The sequence below is a fragment of the Camellia sinensis genome, chromosome 9 (genome assembly GCF_055761805.1).
Source record: "Camellia sinensis isolate YWXY chromosome 9, ASM5576180v1, whole genome shotgun sequence".
Taxonomy (NCBI): Eukaryota; Viridiplantae; Streptophyta; class Magnoliopsida; order Ericales; family Theaceae; genus Camellia; species Camellia sinensis.
Window position 1 is genome coordinate 78,587,979 of NC_138969.1, and position 20,701 is coordinate 78,608,679.

Consider the following 20,701-nt stretch of genomic DNA (forward strand, 5'->3'; position numbering starts at 1 on the left):
CACATAAATGCCTAGAACTCTATCATGCATTGTCAAGAGCGTCGGCGACCGAGAATTGAGGCATGTTTCATCACTTGAAGTACGAAACGTCCCTCGTTCCTCGTGCTCGGATTAACACTTAATCCAAACAACAATGCAACACAAGCATGGCATACACAATGTGACTTAAGCATGCAAACATGCAACTACATGGCATACTCAATGCAATGTAATATGATTAACTTAACAAAGCTAATGACATACGAACAATGCTAATGTGTGCATGCACAATGCAATGCTACAAGTATAAATTAGCAATGTTAGGGACATGTATACTCAATACAATGCAAAATAAGCATACAAGCAACAAGCAAGTGAACATGCCAAATGGACTTAAACCAAAAGGGGTAGACCTTAGTCATATCCCAAATCAGTGGCCATTAGTGCTAGAATGACGGTATGAAAAGCATGAAAAGGCAAGGCAAACATGCATGCCAATTGACTCACCAATTAAGGTATAAAGGTGCAACCCTCAAGAACCCCTAAAGAGTGAAAAGTATGGAAATGTAACAACACTAAGTGCACTGAAATGAGGTAAGAAATGATGTCAAATCATTCAAACAAACACAAGTAAAGCATGCAAAGGTCCTTAAAGCCTGGAGCTATCAAAGAGGACTGCAAAGAAGGCATGCAATACATGGCACAAATGCATAAACCAGTCATGGACAGAGCTCAAATAGGTCAAAACAAAGACCTAAACATGCTGAGATGAGGGCTCAAATACCTAGGCATGCAAGCATACAAGCTAAGCCATAAACTAGGCAAAAATGCACAACACTCAAAGACACTTAAAGAGTGAATGAAGTGGGAACATGGCAATGCTAAAAGCTCTGAAATGCAATATTAAATAATGCCAAATCATCTAAATAGCTCATAGATAGCATGCAATGGTGCTCAAACCTTAAGGCAAGTAAGAGCATTTATACTACAAGTATACAAAACATGAAGCATGTGGCTAAGAAAACCCAAAACAGTCCTAAAACATGTCAAAATGATACTAAAACATGTATGGAAGGAAGCCAAAATGTGCTAGCATGGGAGGCATAAGACATGGAATGTGCAAGGCAAATAGGGTGGATTACACTAGACCTATTAAGGCCAAGCATGGAATGACTCAACCAACAAAAATCAGAGTTATATAATGGTATAATAACCCCAAAAACCCACTGAGATGGCATCCCAAAGACCTAAGCATGGAGGCATGGACAATGATCCATTCATGAGGCATAAAACACAAACTCTCTAAGACATTGAAAGCATGTCAAATGCAAGTATATGACCACATTACATGGACTAAAATGACATTTGAAATGATGGTAAAGCATGGAAACATCACATGCATGGCATGGTAGGGGCCTCAAAACCCAAGGCTAGCCAAAGCATTTACACTATAGCTACACAAAACATGAGTGATATGACCATAGAAGCCCAAAACAGTCCTAGAACAGCCCAAAATAAGAATAAAATCATGCTAGAGCAAAGCCAAAACATGCTAGAATGATGAGTCAAAACATCATGCACATAAAGCTAGTAAGCAAGATTTGTTCTACAAGCATATGGAGTATGTAAAAGATGACCAAACCCACTTTAGGCAGAGTTATTTCATGGCAAAACATCACCAAAAACATGCTGGAATGGACTTAACATAAGCTAGGAAAGCATGCTACTTTGATGAGCCACAAATGGGATTACACTACACATACAAGAAGCATGCAAAATATGACCAAACCAGCCATGGAAAGAGTCAAGGCAGGTCCTCAAAGTCACAAAAAGAGGCCTGAATCAAGCCTCAAAAGTAAAGGGATACATGCTCCTTTGATAGGCCAATAATACAAGCAAACAAAAACAAGAAGAGAGGGGGCCACCCCCTCTAATTTGAGACCTCAAAACCACATGCACTTTATTTCAATGGCTAAAAGGCCAAACAAATCCTAGCTCAAAGGCCTTAAAGCATGGCTCAAAACAAGGCCAAACAAAGCATACAAGAGGGTTGTACACCCCTAACACCAAAAAGGCCTTAAAAAAACTTCAAAAGCACCTAAATACAGAACGTTTTTCAGTTGAAAGCAAGGCCTAAAACAATACGAAAGGATGGCCAAAATGAGGTAGAAATAAATGCTAAAAAGGGGAAGAAACTCACCCTTGAAGACCAACTTCGAAACCTGTAATCTCAGGGGCCAAAAACCATGTTTCAGAGTTCAAATAACCGCCTCAAGAACCTCAGCTCAAAGATGGTGGTGTATCTCTATGTGTTGTAGTGCAAAAGTGCAAGAAAAATGGACTTTAGAGCACTATTCTATGCAATATATAGAGAGAGAAAGTGAGAAATATATATATAGAGAGAGATACAACTCCTTCAAAACTTTCTTCAACCTCTGATATAGAAGAAGGCTCCTTCCTTATATAGAAGAATACAAGAAGAAGCTTGTTAAACAAGCTTAGCAAGAGCTTTATCCCTCCATATGGAGGGGAGAGGAGTGAAAACCAGCTGGCTCAAAAGATCTGGCGTGAAACCTGCTGAGATAGGGGGTCTGCCGGCCATCAGTGGTGGCCGGCAGTGCCTCATTGATGGCCGGCAGGCATCATCAATGGCCGACAGTGGCAAAGGCATGGTTGGCAGGGCCAAAAAGGGGCCAGCAGTGCCTTCCACAAAACATGCAGAAAGGGCCAATACAAGGTCCAAAAATGGGGCAGGAAGGATACAGGGTTTGGAAAGTTCAAACCAGTGACGTTCCGCCGTGGCAGTCGAGTACTCGGCGAGCAATCGAACTAGTTGTTGCGTGTACCTGCAAGCACAACCAAGTCTTGAGGACAGTCAAAAATGGAGTGTCTACAATTATATACACCTAGAGAAGGACACCAAACCTTCTCGTGAAATGCAACGGAGACTAAATCCTTATATGAAAGAGGTGGCGAAAAATGAGGTATTGAAATTGTTGGATGCGGGTATTATATACCCCCTCTCGAATAGCAAGTGGGTGAGTCCCACACAAGTGGTGCCCAAGAAATCGGGCATCACTGTTGTTGAGAATGAGAGAGGAGAGTTAGTCCCCACACGAACCACTACTGGGTGGCGAGTGTGCATTGATTATAGGAGACTGAATTCCTTGACTAGGAAAGATCATTTTCCCTTACCTTTCATTGACCAAATCCTAGAGCGGTTAGCAGGGCAGGGTTTCTACTATTTTCTTGGGCTATTCGGGGTATAATCCAGTCTTGGTGTACCCTACTGACCAGCAAAAGGCCACATTCACATGCCCTTTTGGCACTTTTGCTTACAGGCGCATGCCCTTTAGGCTATGTAATGCACCGACGACTTTTCAACGGTGTATGATGGCCATTTTCTCCGATATAGTGGATAAATTCTTAGAGGTTTTCATGGATGATTTTTCAGTGTTTGGACCGTCTTTTGAGGAATGCCTTAGGAACTTGACTAGAGTGTTGGAACGATGCACTGAGGCAAACCTAATTTTGAGTTGGGAAAAGTGCCATTTTATGGTTCGTGAGGGTATAGTGTTGGGACACATTGTGTCCCCTCGAGGTATAGAGGTAGACAAGGCTAAGGTTGACCTCATTGCCAGCCTTCCTCCACCCAATTCCATGCGTCAAATTAGGTTTTTCTTAGGGCATGCAGGTTTTTATTGTAGGTTCATCAAAGACTTTGGCAACATATCACGTCGTTTGTGTAGTTTACTGGTTAAGGACGCGCCTTTTATCTTTCATGAGGCATGCTTAAAGGCATTTGAAACACTAAGAATGGCCCTGACCACCGCCCCAATCATGAAATCACCAGATTGGTCACTTCCCTTTGAAATCATGTGTGATGCCTCCGATTATGCTGTCGGGGCTGTGTTGGGCCAAAGGGTCAATAAGGCACCATTTGCTATATACTATGCTATTCGCACTCTCTCGGATGCAGAATTGAACTATACTACCACCGAGAAAGAGCTGCTAGCTGTGGTCTTTGCCTTAGATAAATTCTGGTCCTATCTCCTAGGTTCCAAGGTCATAGTCTTCACTGATCATGCCGCTTTGCGGTATTTACAATCAAAGAAAGAGGCCAAACCCAGGTTAATTAGATGGATTTTGTTGCTTTAGGAATTTGACCTAGAGATCCGAGATAAGAAAGGATCTGAGAAAGTGGTGGTAGATCACCTCTCCAGAATCCCCGTTGAGTATACTAGTGACCCTCTTCTTTTGCATGATTCATTTCCGGACGAACAACTCCTTGAGTTGTCACGAGCGAGCCCCTGTGGTTTGCACATATTGTGAATTACTTGGCCATTGGGCAAATTCCGCAAAATTGGTCTAAGCAAGTGTAGACGTGCTCGAAACGTCCCGGCTCTGCGCTGCGAGGGCACGGAATCCGTTTTGTTCATTAGGCTTACTTCAGTTCGGACTCAATGTCACGGTTCTGAATCTAATCCCGCAAAGTACAATGCAAGACTGATAAATCACCAAAGAGTCCAAATCTAGCAAATCGTTTTGGAAAACTGATTTTTATAAAGAAGTGTCAAACATGGACTGCTTTGCCAGATACAAAGTCGCTACCTAAATATTTTATTTTGGAGAATTTAGGAAACCCTGACTCATGCCTAAGGCCACGTGTCCGTCATTACCAAAGTTGCCTCGGCCCGGGAACTTGGGTACGATTGGGGAAGATCATGCAATGAGCACCCCCGCTCGCCCGATCAAAGATCGGCCTGTACTAAGCATGATATGTTGTTTCTGAAAACACATGCGTTCTTATTCCAGTTATTAGTTAGAATTACAATATGATGCGCACAACACACAAGTATAAACTAGATCGCCTAATTTGGAACAAAGTATTGCATATTTGTTGTTTGAAAAACAGTTTGAAGTTTGCTACTTGCAAGTAGGCTAAATCGAGGATTCAATGAATTGTTCCAATTGAAGCAATCCAACCTTCACCCACAGGCATTTAGGCAGCTATATCACATCAGAAAATAGCCTCATGGCAAGTATGCTAACATGGCAACATACACATCTCATACAGTATGCTAAAGCGTAAACACTCATAGTGTACTCCGAGCCAAAATAAAGAACTAGTTAGAAATCATGCATGATCCTAGTTCATGTTAAGATGGCTAATGCAACACATGCAAAATGCAACTAGAAATAGGCTCGGCTATTCTAAGATGGCATATGAGATGCGACAACTCGATACACGTATTCAAGTGGGAATTGAAATACAATGCAGTTAGTATGATGCGTCGAGCTCGGTGCATGCAATATAGATGAATGATGCAAACATGCAAGCATAAGGATGCTGAATGAATATGCCCTAAAACTAACCATCGTAAGCGGTAAAGTAAAAGGAAGAAAAAAGTGGGGTTGGAAGACATGCATCACACACACGCACGCTTATTACAACAATTGCGCCCTCTCGACGGAGGGACCAAAAGAATAATACAAATCAACTAATTAACTAACTTACATGCTAATTAATTATTACACAACTCTTAACTAATTAAACAAATTAATCAAGCTACGAAAACTGTAAAGCAGCCTCGGGAAGAGGAACAAATGCATGCTTGGTCGGCTTCGCTTGGAAATCTGTTGCCATGCCTCATGTTGCCTCTGTTTGCACTGTTTTGCCCTTTTGAAAACTGCACAAGTCTCTGTGATGCTCCAGAACCACTTCATGGTCATGCTGAGAGGTCATCGGCCAAGAGATGAAGGTCATCGACCAAAAATAAGGCTCTCGGCCAAACATGGTAAGCAGATCAGCACTGAATATGGTCAATCGGCCATTTCTTCCTGTAAAATACTCCTTTTGCTACAGTAGAGGACAAACAGAGCATGGCAATACATTTACAAGACAATGTTTGCAGCTATACCCCTTATCACGTTTGAGACTCAAAGGAGTGTAGTTCTCGACCCTTGGACCACCAATCACGCATTTCAATGCATGATGGCCAACGGAGCCAAGAGTGCAATTCAATGTCAAATGAAATGCACAAAACCACATAAGGGTGCCTCAACCTCTATCATGCTTGATCAAGAGACAGGGGATGCACACATAATGCAATGCAAACATGCAAGCATGATGCGAACAACTCAAGCATGCAACAAGTATGCAACTAGATCATGCAATGCAACTAATGTGCAATAGGCATACTACCTAAACATGTGAAGATACATGGCATGCAACAGCATGCAAAATGAAGCAAGCATGCAACAACATGCAAGACAAGCATGCAACAACATGCAAAGATGGACTTAAACTAAAGTGGACAACTCTTAAACGTGCCCAAATCAATGGCCAAATATGCTAGGAAATAATAGACAAAAGCACATACAAACATGCACATGTGATGGCCTATCACCTAGGCATGGGAGGGAAACTTTCAAGAACACTCAAAAGGGGACAAATATGGACATGTGACAAACATGATAAGCTCTGAAATCATGCATGGAAAGGTGCCAAACCAACCAAATAAAGCAAGAAAATTATGCAAGAAGGCCCAAAACTTGAAACTAGCCAAGGGACTCAAACCATAGCCATGCGAGGCAAGCCCCAAAGGGCCAAGGGCTATCGAAACAGTCCCAAGGCAGGTCAATACAAGACCAAAAACATGCTCGAAATTAGCCAACACAAGCTAGAACACAACACCAAAAGCATGAGGCATGCAAGGCTACAAAAGGGGTGTTACACTACACCTATCAAAACCAAACATGGCATGAATTATCCAATAAAAAACAGAGTTATGGCATGGTAAAAAAAGACCAAGAATCTGCTTAGATGGCATCCAAAAGACCTAAGCATGGAGGCATGTACAATGATCTATTCATGAGGCATAAAACATCAACTCTTTACAGTATTAAATGAGTGATAGGTGCAAGTGTATGAGCATGAAACATGGACTGAAATAACATAACAAATGATGCCAAATCATTAAAATAAGCCAAGTAATACATGCTAGTGACTTGGACACTTGAAGCTAACAAGCTAGGATGCCTTATGGCTATACAAAGCACGGCATAGATGATCAAAACAACATGAAATAGAGTTGAAGCATGGTAAAACATGACTAAAAGATCCTTTGAGTTGAGCCAAAAATGCAAGCATGATGGTCTAAACACAAGATGCATGTTAAGGCAATAGAGAGGATTACAAGACAAGTACATGGTGCATCCAAGAAGCCATTAAACGAACCTTAGTCAGTGGTAAAACATGGCAAAATTACACCAAATACTTGCTGAAATGGAGCTAAAACAAGCTAAGCAAACATGCTACCAATATAAGCCATTTATACTAGCATACAAGACAACAAGGAGAGGGGATGACCCTCTCCTATTTAGGACTCCAAGACCACCTTTCCACCACTGTAAATCCTTTGGATTTCAGTGGTAGAAAGGTCATGCAAAGACAAGAACAAAGGCCAAAAGGGATGGCTCCAAGCAAGGCCTAACAAGGCCTAAGAGGGGGTAAACAACCCCAAACCAAAAAGTGATCTAAAACAAAGATCTAAAGCATCAAAAACTAGAACTTTTATCAGTTAAGAGTCAAGCTTAAAACAATAAGAAAGTATGTCTAAAAGCTTAAGCAAGAATGGCGGTTTAAAAGCAAATAGCTCACCCTTGAAGACCACCTTCAAGAACACAACTCCAACCGCTTTCTCTGATCAAAACCACTCCAAGAACACTAAAATCAACCTCAAGGGACCTCAACTCCAAGAGGGTGGTGTTCTAGTGTGTGTTTGTGTACAATAGTAAGACAAAATGACACTTTTGAACACAAAATAAGAACAAACAAGAGAATGTAGATACAAAACTATATGTATCACTCAACCCTAAATTTTCTGAACCTGTGGAAAGGGAGGAGGAGCTCCCTCTTTATAGAAGTTCAATTCCTAAGCTTGTTGAGCAAGCTAAGCAATTGAATCAAATCCCTCCATACACATGTATGGAGGATGTGAATTGTGCATGCCAGCTACGCCAGCTGGCATAAAATATCTGCATAAAGTAGATGAACAGGGCTCGGCCAGAAAATGAGGCCGATCGACCAAAGAGAGTGCCGATCAGCCAACACTTTTGGCCAATGGAAAGAAAACAAGGCCGATGGCATCATGCCTTAGCCGATGGATTGAGGGGATGGCTAACAAGCCACCATCATCCCTCAAAAACAAAACCACAAGTCCTTGGTCCACAACCAAGCACAAAACAGACAAGTTGAGAGATCCTAAGGCAAGGGGTGCAGCCGAGACTTCCGAGAGCTCAAAACGAACATGAACATGGATGATCATCGAGTGTTCAAGTGATGACGTCCAAATCTTGAGGACAGTAAAAAATGGGGTGTCTACAGTTGCCCCTTTTTGACAGAACTCAAAAGTCATAAGATGACGGAAGTGAATGTCAAAGCCCAGAGAGGACCCATTTTTGACAACGTCGAAGACTTAGACAAGCATATAAGATAGCAAGATATGTGCCCGCGGTCGGGGGCAAAATGCAAAGGACATGCACGGTGCCGATCATAACTTATGATCATGCAAAGGGAGCTGTAACGAAGCATATCATGCAACAGTTTTAAGCAAGCAAATAAGAATCAAACATTGTTTCATGTTGAAAGGGCGTAAGAAAATTATACAATTCTCACTGCGTCTCGCGCAAAGAAGACTAAAAGCGACTTCTGAGGACGCCCGGAGTCTCAAACACAACATCTCTCAACGTAGCATATGCAAGAGAGGAAAGGAGCAACAACAATTCTCAACGTATCGCACGCAAGAGAAAGGAAGCAATTCTCAGCGTATCGCACGCAAGAGAAGGGAAGCAATTCTCGGGGTATCACACGCAAGAGAAGGGAAGCAATTCTCAGGGCATCGCACGCAAGAGAAGGGAAGCAATTCGCAGGGTGTCGCACGCAAGAGAAGGGAAGCAATTCTCAGCGTATCGCACGCAAGAGAAAGGAAGCAATTCTCAGCGTATCCCACATAAGAGAAGGGAAGCAATTCTTAGTGCATCACACGCAAGAGAAGGGAAACAATTCTAAGTGCATCACACCGAGCGCGCCAGGGTGCTTCTAGCTGAAACAAAACAAACTCAAAGGACAGGAAAGGTCTAACCTGGGATTCCTCTGAATGAACCGTACAAATAGTACCGTCTAGTTGCGCGAGCCTCAAATGAACCATACATACAATATCGTGCCCTGCATAAGAAAGAAACTCAACAGGTACAATATAGTTAGAAACATGCATAACAGTGCAAGTGAGAAGTGCGTAACAACGCGAGTGAAGTGCGCATAATAATGCAATGCACTAACAAGTGCAGGTGAGGTGCGTAAGGTAGCACGAACAATGCACTAATAAGTGTAGGTAAGGTACGCAAGATAGCGCGAATGATACTATGTAATGCACAAAACAGTGTGATGAGGTGCGCAAAATAGCACAAATAAAATGCAATGCACTAACAGGTGCACATGAGGTGCTCAAGATAGCGCGATGTGCAAAATAGGACGAATGAAATGCAATGCACTGACAAGTGCACATGAGGTGCGCAAAATAGCGCGAATGAAATGCAATGCACTAACAGGTGCATATGAGGTGCGCAAAATAGCGCGATGCGCAAAATAGAGCAAATGAAATGCAATGCACTAACAGGTGCATATGAGGTACGCAAAATAGCGCAAATGAAATGCAATGCACTAACAGGTGCATATGAGGTGCGCAAAATAGCGCGATGCGCAAAATAGAATGAATGAAGTGCAATGCACTTACAGGTGTGCATGAGGTGCGCAAAATAATGCGATGCGCAAAATAGCACGAATGAAATGCAATGCACTAACAGGTGCATATGAGGTGCGCAAGATAGCGCGATGCGATGATAGATAGTAGATACAAAAAGGGTGACATACTCTAACCATGCTGGAATCATGAGAGGAGGAAAAACAAACAATCAGGCCCATATACAACGCAACCTGAGTCAAATTCCAAACACGCTGAAATCGTGTGAGGAAAGGGACACTCGAACCACGCTGAAATTGTGAGAGGAGGTCCAAAACAACCTACCCAGGTGTGTTCAAAACACAACCTAAGATAAATTCTAAACACGTTGAAAACGTGTAAGGAATAGGGACACTTAAACCATGTTGAAATCGTGAGAGGAGGTCCAAAACAACCTGCCCAGGTGTGTTCAAAACACAACCTGAGATAAATTCCAAACACGCTGAAATCGTGTGAGAAATGGGAACACTCAAACTACGTTGAAATCGTGAGAGGTGGTCCAAAACAACCCGCCCAGGCGCGTACACGACATAACCTGAGATAAATTCCAAACACGCTAAAATCGTGTGAGGAAAAAGGCAGAGTGAGAAACATAGGGACATATCCCAGTGTTTCAGAATAGCTCAGGCATTGGAATGTATTCCAAATGCTCTAAACCTAAAAGGGAGAAACATAGGGACGTATCCTGGTGTTTCAGAAAGAAGGAGAAACATAGGGACGTATCCCCGTGTTTCAGAATGGCACGAGCATTGGAATGTATTCCAAATGCTCTAAACCAAAGAGGGAGAAACATAGGGACATATCCCCGTGTTTCGGAATGGTACGAGCATTGGAACGTATTCCAAATGCTCTAAACTAAAAAGGGAGAAACATAGGGACATATCCCCGTGTTCCAGAATAAGAGAAACATGGGGACATATCCCTGTGTTTCAGAAAGAGGGAGCGTGCATAACAATGCAACAAGAAGAAAGGCACACCTCTCAGCGTATCACACGTGAGAGAGGAAAAGGAAAATCTCTCAGCGTATCACACACAAGAGAGAAAAGGGGAAAACCTCTCAGCGTGGCACATGCGAGAGAGGAAAAGGAAAACCTCTCAGCGTAGCACACGCGAGAGAGGAAAAAAAGAAAATCTCTCAACGTAGCACACGCGAGAGAGGAAAGGTAAAATCTCTCAGCGTAGCACACACGAGAGAGGAAAGGTATCAGTCAAACTGAACCGGAACTTCTCTGAATGAACATTACGTACAATACCGTGCAAGAACGGGAAAGAAACTAGATAGGTAAAAAATGCAACACAATGCATGATGTTTAAGGAATGCAATAAACAAACAAAGCGGCGCTTCAGCAAGCACCTCACGGGGTGAGTGGCGATAAACCGCTCTACTCTGACGGGGATCTCCCCTCGTGTTCCTCGAACACTTATCTTCAACTCACAGTACAAAGGTGCTGAAATACTGACGAGGAGCGACATCTGCGGGGGAAACCACGGATGCCGCTTTTCTTCCTGATCATACTCACAACTTTCCCTATTCTTCAACGGGGTGACAGACTAGGTTGGATCAGTATCCAAAATCGAGATGCATACCCGCTACCTCGACCTATGGGGCTTCCATACAGATTTCAAGCCGGGGATATACCCCTGGGTATCAAACCAGACTTTAGTCTCGAAAATTACAAACCTTTGTGTTCTAGGCAACAACCATTCGAACTCTAGTTTCCACCATCGCAATTGATCTCCTAGGAACTCATTGTAAACACAACCAAGATGCCTCTGGCAGGGATTGGTATTCAGGGAGAGCACTTCTAATCATGATTCTGATACTGAAACAGTCAACACAGTATTTGATTCACTTTGAACACACAGTTCGTACTACACACTGATCATTCTGAACACAGCCCATAACACAGTACTCTGTTTCTCTGAACACACAGCCCATTCTGAACACTGCTAATTCTGAACACATAGCCCATAACACAGTACTCTATTTATTCGGCATACAGCTCATACAATACACTGCTCACTCTGAACACATAGCTTATAACACAGTGCTCGGTTCATTTTGAACATACGGGATGGAAAGACAGAACTTGTAGGAATAAAAACAAATTCAGATGCTCCGAATTTTCCCTCTTTTCTTTTGTTTTGCAACCTGGAACCTATAGCTTCAGATAGGTCCTGATTCTACTGCTCTGAGATGACCTGGGTTGAACCCCGCTATTTTATGAAAGAACGAATTCTGTTTTGCACAAATGTGGAGAATGGCACAGCACTCTGAGCACAAAATGATTCATTTTTGAAATTGCAATGAGAAAAGGGTTCTCAACCGAGTATTGAGCCTACAGCTGACCACAGTCAAAACGACTCAACAAAGACAAACAAAACGGAAACAACCTAGACACATCGAGTAACACTCGAAACGACTCAAAACAAGAAACGAGACAAATGAAACAACAAACACGGCACTCAGACGTATTACAAAGGCGAGAGACCTCTCAGTTCGCAAGGAGCCAGTTCGTTCGGGTATTGTTTGCCACCCTTTCTCATTTGTGATTCTCACATCACTTGGCCATTAGGCTCTGTTTTTCTGAAAAAGCCCTTTTTCCTCACTTTTTCTCTCAGTGCGCATCTCTCTATTCTTCAATCTCTCTTCTTTTCTTTTTATCCCTCCCCTGGGTGGTTGATGGACAAACAAGAAGTTGCGGGCTCTTGCTCCTAGCATTCTGCTAGATTCCTCCTCTTCTGTTCACAACAATGAACTTCCTCCATAGAGGGGTTGCTCTACAACTGGGTGTGTAGCCAATCTGCAGCTGACATCGGTCGACGATGCTCTATTGGGAAGTTTGGACGTGATCAGATGTGTCCAGACGAAGGAGTGGAATATTCTGATCCATTCCAATTCGTGCTTCGCACTCAGCTTGATACCTCGCTGCCTAGCGGATGTGAGAGCATTCGGCCCTCTGTTATTAGCTCCAACTATGCCTTTTTCTGGCAAATACGGTGCCCTTTCTGGCAAGTAGAGTGCCCTTCTGGAAAGTATGTTAACAATGTGGAAATGATAGAACACCTGACTCAACTGTGCCCCTAGTTCATCATTTTGACCATTTTTTGTTTTGGCTTTCTACGAAAACAATTTTGACCAATTTGAGAGTTAGATTAGCATACTTGTTCGATTTTCTGATTTGAAATCATGCAAGTCAGGCTATGAGCACTGAAAATTTTCCTTCTTTGGGTCCAAGAAATGGCCCAGTTTTGGAAAAATGGAATAATTTTTGAGAAAATCAATCAACCTCAGTAAAAATTCTAAAAACTATTTTTGAAAACGGCCATTGCTCAACGAGCACAGAATCTACTTTTGAGATGCACAACCTAGAATTGGAAGCAATGGAAAATTGCCCCTTGTCTGAACGGCATTGTATGACAATGGAAAATTGCCCCTTGCTTGAATAACACAGCAGCACACTGTATGGCAACGGAAAGTTGCCCCTTGTTTGAATAGTACCGCAGCACACTGTATGGCAACGGAAAGTTGCCCCTTTTTGAATAGTACCGCAACACACTGTAACCAGTTCTCAAAGTGGTGACCACAATCGAATTCTTGGATACAGAGAAGACAAAGATGGTCAGAACTATTACATGGACACAATCGATTTGGAACTGTTTATGGCTGGACTTCAGAATGAATTGTCTACGTATCCCAAACATAGGAATCAAGCCTTACGCAGTTCCGATTAAGGTACACTCGGGTATTAACTTCTCCTTTTACGCTCTAACTTTTGCCAAGGCCGCCCTTTCGGGTTTTCAACCTTGTGAGCCTTGTTTTTCTTTTCTTTTCTTTTCTTTTCATTTTCTTCATTTTTCTTCTTTTCTTCTTTTTGCTTTTTCTTGCTCTAACTTTTGCCTAGGTCGCCCTTCCGGGTTTTCGGCCCAGTGAGCCTCTCAAGGGTAAAAGTGTAGCTTTGTCCATGTCAAATGGTTTTAGGATCTCGAAGCCATTTGAATCTAGGAGAATGGCTGTTGTTCACTGGTGATGTAGGAGTCCATCCAATGGGGGCTGAACTGCCCCTAGTGTTGCGGATAGGAACTCGATCATCCTTCAATAATACTTTCTTCTTTCCTCCCTTCTGGGATTTGGCATTCTTGCCAATCTTCGTTGACTTGAGAAATGTCCCAATTTTGACTCTTCGAGCACATCTGACATTTTTTGCCCCTAGTTCAAGGGTTACTTCTGATTTAGCTTCGTAAGCTTCCTTTGATAACATCTGATCTACTTGCTCCTTGTTCAAAGGTTGCTTCTGATCTGGCCATGCAAGTTTCACATTGTGGTTGACCATTGAACATTCTGAATCCAAGTTCAAGGTGTGAAAAGGGTTGAGTCTCTAGGCTGGGAGCAATCCTAAGCTGCACAATCTCAAGAGCGATTTCACACAGGTCTTCGCAAGACCGCGCAAAACATTTTTTTTGAAATCTTTTTAAGAAAGCGACTAGTCGCTCGCGCTGAAGACAAAGTAGAACCAATTTGGATCAAGCCAGGATCCTTCTCAGTACTCACATTAACAAACATGATTTCATTCATTAAGGACTTAGCATGCCTCTCTTTCTCTCAGTTGATCAAATTTTGCAAAACCCGAGGCATTCATCCCTTTTCGTTTTCTTTACAATGTTTAAAAAGTTTTGAAAAACTTAGGTCAATGCAATGACTTAAAGGCACAGAAGAAGTAGGTGAAAATGCACTGCCGTTTCATTCAAACTTCTGGCACAACCAGCGCAAGACAGAAGCAAACACAAGAGTGTGAAAATTACTGCTGTTTCATTCAGGTCTATTGGCACAACTGGCTCCATGACAGAAACAGACTCAAAAGAAAGCGAAAAGACAAACACAAAACAAAATAGTGATGTCCGAGGTAACACCCCCGGAATCACCTGACTTCTGTACAGCAGGACTGGTTCAATACAAGAAGACAGACCCAACTGACATAGTACAAAAGGACTGACTATATACAAGACAACAAAACTGACTGAATACCCACGTCAAAAAGTACAAAAACTAGCATTCGTAAATGCTCAAAATAGTGCGTGCCATACGCCACATCTAAAGTAAACTGAGCGCCGCCCGCAGGTAGTTCATCCTCTGATCACATACTTACACTATCCTTCAAGTTCACCGATCCAGTGACGATAGACTTTGCTGAGCTTGCTGGGGGGACAACCCCGTTGTCAAACAAATCCTGTACTTCATGGCGAAGATGGAAGCAATTGTCAGTGTTATGACCAGTTTGTTGATGGTACGCATAGTACTGGGTAACGTCATGACTAGGTGGAAGACAACTGGGGAGAGGACGAGGCTCGAGGGGTTTGAGATGCCCTTTTTCGGCAAGGATTTGAAGAGCCTTGGACAAAGGCATGTAGAGGGCATCGAAGACCCTGCGACCTCGAGGTAAATACTTTGAGGTTTGTGGATTTTTGTTGGATACACTAGTAAAGGGGTCAACAGGCGCTGGCTTGATCTGCTGATCTTTCCCGGGTGTAGAATTAGGGTTGGAAAGAACAGTTCCGATACGATGACCCTTCTCTCGATTTTCCTTTTGGCTCGAACTGCCCTCGTTCTGAATAACGAAAGTGTCATCCACAGTTTTTGTAGCAACTACGAGCACTTGCTGTTTGTTCAGTGCCCCGGCTTTCAAAGTCTCAACAGCCTGCAGAAGTTGTTCATAGGGATCACTGTCTGCCCCCACCATGTTCTTACTGCTCGCCTCAGCTTGGTCGAAGGTTTGGGTTGCTATATCAGTGCAAAGTCCTGTTGTTGTCGACATGTCATTGCCGGAACTTGGGATGCCTTCGGGTTGACTAAGTTCAATTACAATTCGCCCCAATAGCGGGGGCTCTTCCGGTATGAAGTTCCCAGTATGCGATATGATCGATGACGGAGCCGACATTCCGAAGGCTAGATTAGCCATAGACCTCTGAAGATCACCAATCATTCCCATCAGCTCAAAAGTGCTGGGCTCACGGGTTTGGAATAATTGGGGTTCCCAGATTGGATGTGCGACAGATGACCTGGGTTGGTGTTGCATTTCAACAGCGGTCTCACCTTGCATGGCGATTCCTTGGTTTAATGCTGTTGCCATGACCATAATTTCTTCTGAATTTTGCGTCATCATGGGTCTTCTGAATTGAACAGAGGTGATGTGACTGGTGACTAACGGATCTGATGAACCGGTGAGCCTTGATTGGCCTTTCTCTGCATTGCCTCAGCGAAGGAAAACATTGGTTGTGCTGAACTGAATCTCTGACCTGACAAAGTCTATCAGCACAAATCTAATGAACCTTAGGGATATTGGAGCCTTCTGTAGCTACGGTTCATTAGGCTTACTATAGTTCGGACTCAATGTCCCGGTTCTAAATCTAATCCCTCAAACTACAATGCAAGACTGATAAATCACCAAAGAGTCCAAATCCAGAAAATCGTTTTGGAAAACTGATTTTTATAAAGAAGTGCCAAACATGGACTACTTTGCCAGATACAATGTCGCTACCTAAATATTTTATTTTGGAGAATTTAGAAAACCTTGACTCGTGTTTAAGGCCACGTGTCCGTCATCACCAAAGTTGCCTCGGCTCGGGAACTTGGGTACGATTGGGGAAGGTCATGCAATGAGCACCCCCGCTCGCAAGATCAAAGATCGGCCTGTACTAAGCATGATATGTTGTTTTTGAAAACACATGCGTTCTTATTCCAGTTATTAGTTAGAATTACTATGTGATGCGCACAACACACAAGTACAAACTAGATCGCCTAATTTGGAACAAAGTATTGCATATTTGTTGTTTGAAAAACGATTTGAAGTTTGCTACTCGCAAGTAGGCTAAATTGAGGATTCAATGAATTGTTCCAATTCAAGCAATCCAACCTTCACCCACAGGCATCCAGGCAGTTATATCACATAAGCAAATAGCCTCATGGCAAGCATGCTAACATGGCAACATACACATCTCATGCAGTATGCTAAAGCGTAAACACTCACAGTGTACTCCGAGCCAAAATAAAGAACTAGTTAGAAATCATGCATGATCCTAGTTCATGTTAAGATGGCTAATGCAACACCTGCAAAATGCAACTAGAAATAGGCTCGGCTATTCTAAGATGGCATATGAGATGCAACAACTCGATACATGTATTCAAGTAGGAATTGAAATACAATACAGTTAGTATGATGCGCCGAGCCTGGTGAATGCAATATAGAGAATGATGCAAACATGCAAGTATAAGGATGCTAAATGAAATATGCCCTAAAACTAACCATCGTAAGCAGTTAAGTAAAAGAGAGAAAGAAGTGGGGTTAGAAGACATGCATCACACACATGCACGCTTATTACAACAATTGCGCCCTCTCGACGGAGGGACCGAAAGAAAAATACAAATCAACTAATTAACTCACTTACAAGCTAATTAATTATTACACAACTTTTAACTAATTAAACAAATTAATCAAGCTACGAAAACAGTAAAGCAGCCTTGAGAAGAGGAACAAATGTATGCTTGGTCAGCTTCGCTCGGAAATCTGTTGCCATGCCTCATGTTGCCTCTGTTTGCACTGTTTTGCACTTCTGAAAACTGCACAAGTCTCTGTGATGCTCCAGAACCACTTCATGGTCATGTTGAGAGGCCGTCGGCCAAATGGAAAGGCCATCAGCCAAAAGATGAAGGTCATCAACCAAAAATAAAGCTCTCGGCCATACATTGTTAGCCGATCGGCACTGAATATGGTCGATCGGCCATTTATTGCTGTAAAATACTCCTTTTGCTGCAGCAGAGGACAAACAGAGTATGGCAATACATTTACAAGACAATGTTTGCAGTTACACCTCTTATCATGTTTGAGACTCAAAGGAGTGTAGTTCTCGACCCTCGGACCACCAATCACGCATTTCAATGCATGATGGCCAAAGGAGCCAAGTGTGTAATTCAACGTCAAATGAAATGCACAAAAACACATAAGGGTGCCTCAACCTCTATCATGCTTGATCAAGAGATAAGGGATGCACACATAATGCAATGCAAACATGCAAGCATGATGCGAACAACTCAAGCATGCAACAAGTATGCAACTAGATCATGCAATGCAACTAATGTGCAATAGGCATACTACCTAAACATGTGAAGATACATGGCATGCAACAACATGCAAAATGAAGCAAGCATGCAACAATATGCAAGACAAGCATGTAACAACATGCAAAGATGGACTTAAACTAAAGTGGACAACTCTTAAACGTGCCCAAATCAATGGCCAAAAATGCTAGGAAATAATAGACAAAAGCACATACAAAGATGCACATGTGATGGCCTATCACCTAGGCATGGGAGGGCAACATTCAAGAACAGTCAAAAGGGGACAAATATGGATATGTGACAAACATGATAAGCTCTGAAATCATGCATGGAAAGGTGCCAAACCAACCAAATAAAGCAAGCAAATTATGCAAGAAGGCCCAAAACTTGAAACTAGCCAAGGGACTCAAACCATGGCCATGCGAGGCAAGCCCCAAAGGGCCAAGGGCTATCAAAATAGTCCCAAGGTAGGTCAATACAACACCAAAAACATGCTCGAAATTAGCCAACACAAGCTAGAACACAACACCAAAAGCACGAGGCATGCAAGGCTACAAAAGGGGTGTTACACTACACCTATCAAAACCAAACATGGCATGAATTATCCAATGAAAAACAGAGTTATGGCATGGTAAAACAAGACCAAGAACCCGCTTAGATGGCATCCAAAAGACCTAAGCATGGAGGCATGTACAATGATCCATTCATGAGGCATAAAACATCCACTCTTTAATGCATTAAATAAGTGATAGGTGCAAGTGTATGTGCATGAAACATGGACTGAAATAACATAACAAATGATGCCAAATCATTGAAATAAGCCAAGTAATACATACTAGTGACTTGGACACTTGAAGCTAACAAGCTAGGATGCCTTATGGCTATACAAAGCATGGCATATATGATCAAAACAACATGAAATAGAGTTGAAGCATGGTAAAACATGACTAAAAGCTCCTTTGAGTTGAGCCAAAATATGCAAGTATAATGGTCTAAACACAAGACGCATGTTAAGGCAATAGAGAGGATTACAAGACAAGTACATTGTGCATCCAAGAAGCCATTAAACCAACCATAGTCAGTGGTAAAACATGGCAAAATTACACCAAATACTTGCTGAAATGGAGCTAAAATAAGCTAAGCAAACATGCTACCAATATAAGCCATTTATACTAGCATACAAGACAACAAGGAGAGGAGATGACCCTCTCCTATTTAGAACTCCAAGACCACCTTTCCACCACTGTAAATCCTCTGGATTTCAGTGGTAGAAAGGTCATGCAAAGACAAGAACAAAGGCCAAAAGGGATGGCTCCAAGCAAGGCCTAACAAGGCCTAAGAGGGGGTAAACAACCCCAAACCCAAAAGTGATCTGAAACAAAGATCTAAAGCATCAAAAACCAAAACTTTTATCAGTTAAGAGTCAAGCTTAAAACAATAAGCAAGTATGTCTAAAAGCTTAAGCAAGAATGGGGGTTTAAAAGCAAAAAGTTCACCCATGAAGACCACCTTCAAGAACACAACTCCAGCAGCTTTCTCTGATCAAAACCACTCCAAGAACACTAAAATCAACCTCAAGGGACCTCAGCTCCAAGAGGATGGTGTTCTAGTGTATGTGTAGCCGCGCCCGCATGAGGCGTCGCTACAGTTCAGACTCGATTTGTGTCACGGTTCTTAATCTAAACCGAAGAGTCCAAATCTGGTAAATCGTTTTGAGAAAACAAATTTTTTTTTAGAAAAAGAAGTGCCAAACATGGACTGCTTTGCAAGATACAGAGTCGCCACGTAAATATTTTATTTTGGGGAGAATTTAGGAAACCCTGACTCGGTGCCAAAGGCCACGTGTCCGTCATCACCAAAGTTGCCTCGGCTCGGGAACTTGGGTACGATTGGGGAAGGTTAGCTATGAGCACCCCTCTCGCCCGATCAAAGATCAGCCTCTACTAACCGTGATATCTTGTTTTGAAAACATTACGTGTTCCTATTCAAGTTATTAGCCTAGAATTACTATGTTATGCACACAACAAACAAGTATAGACCAAATTGCCTAAGTTGGAACAAAATATTTCATGTTTGTTTTGAAAATGGTTTGCCACTCGCAAGTAGGCTAAAATGCAGTTTTTGCCACCCTCAAGTGGGCTTTTAGAAAAGATGGTTTTGCCACTGTCTAGTGGGCCTAAAATTCACAGTTTTAATGCGTTATCCCAATTTAAGCAATTCGACCTCCATCCACAGGCATTCAAGCAGTTATATCACATAAGCAGCTAGCCTCATGATAATCATGCAATTATGGCAACACTCACACGCATGCGGCATGCTAAAGCATAAAAGTTCACCTAGTACTCCAAGCCAAAACAGAAACCAGTTAGTAATCACATGCATGATCCTAGTTCATATTTGAAATGGCTAATGCAACACATGCAAAGATGCAATCCAAACAGGCTCGGCTATCCTAAACATGGCATGTGAAATGCTGCAACTAACAAATACTCAACTTGGAATTGAAATACGAGTGCAGTTAGCATGATGTACCGAGCCTGGTGCGTGTAAGACAAATGCATGGATGCACACATGCTAAGCATAAGGTATGCTAATTTAAATATGCCCTAGTCTACCATCATAAGCGGGTAAATAAAAGGGAAGAAAGCCGTGGGGTTGGAAGACATACACACACTCACGCACACTTATTACACAATTGCCCTCGCTCGGAGGGTCCGAATAAATATTACAGTCCGAATAACTAATACTAAATTAAATATTACAAAATTTCTAATCTAATTAACAAATTAAATGCAAAGAGAAGATG

The 20,701-nt window shown here is 42.3% G+C and overlaps 1 pseudogene; it reads left to right on the forward strand.

Annotated features, from left to right (window-relative positions):
* Positions 1-3,534: 3,534 nt before the first annotated feature.
* LOC145799565 (uncharacterized) overlaps positions 3,535-20,701 on the forward strand; it is a 43,393-nt pseudogene continuing 26,226 nt past the window's right edge.